Here is a 1107-nt window from a genome sequence, read left to right on the forward strand (position 1 = left end):
TTGCCTAATATTCTTTTGTATTGCGTAATAATATATTTTATAATTGCGTTTGAGTTTTAACACCCAAGTATGTTCGTTTTGGTATATTCATTCCATAAGTTTATTTAAGTATATAAGGGTATATTATTTATATATTACAATAAATTCTTATAAAGTGTGTAATTTTATATTTGTATTTGTTTTGTAATCTTTACCACGAAATAATAATTGATTTACATCCATAATATTAAATCAATAAAACCAAATTGAATGATTTTAGTGCAATATATTTTAAAATGTATATTTGATAAAATGTTATCGTACTTCTAAAGTGTTGTTTTTTGTAACACGTTATAAGCTGCACTGACACCTTAAGGCGTCATTTTGCTGGACCGCATGTGTTTGATGACGGTTTTAGATTTAAAGCATACACTTAAATTTATTTTCTATTAGTATTATTTTGGCCAGTCTTAGGATTTAATCTTTTTTTTTCGTCTACGTTGTTCCTCGCATAGTAGGATAATATGTATGCAATTTATGATTTTCAGGTTTACAATAATACGTAAATAAGTAATTTTACCTAGCACCGAGGTTGAGGTGTGTGTATCTATACAAAATTGATACATAGCAAACGTATTAATAATTACAATTACAATTATTAGAGCAGTTGTATCGAACATATTTATATAATAATAGTATAATACATTTATATAAATGATAAAAGAATGGGTAAAATCGGGATTTTTCTGGCAGGCACCCATCAATCCTGAAAAAAAAATAAAAAAAAAATTTAAAAATTAATTTGTTTTATACCGGTTGGCGGCTGCGCGCCTGCGTTTTTATAATTTTTGTATACTCCATTATCCATTATAGCCCTCTGTGTAATACGCGTTAATACCCGTATAAATACATACATAGTGGCTATGTTGTAGTGGCTATGGTACATTGGTACTAACTACTAAAACTAAATAATGTATAAAATGTAAATAATTTAAGTATATCTGTCGTTCATATAAGACTACGGCCGCCGACGGGAAGAAATCACGGAGATAGTACAAGACTGGAAGAAACATAGGGCAGTGGTTGAAACAGAGTCAAACATTTAAGCCCAGTTATACTAGTGAAACA

Source organism: Acyrthosiphon pisum, chromosome A2, assembly GCF_005508785.2.
Source record: "Acyrthosiphon pisum isolate AL4f chromosome A2, pea_aphid_22Mar2018_4r6ur, whole genome shotgun sequence".
Classification (NCBI taxonomy): Eukaryota; Metazoa; Arthropoda; class Insecta; order Hemiptera; family Aphididae; genus Acyrthosiphon; species Acyrthosiphon pisum.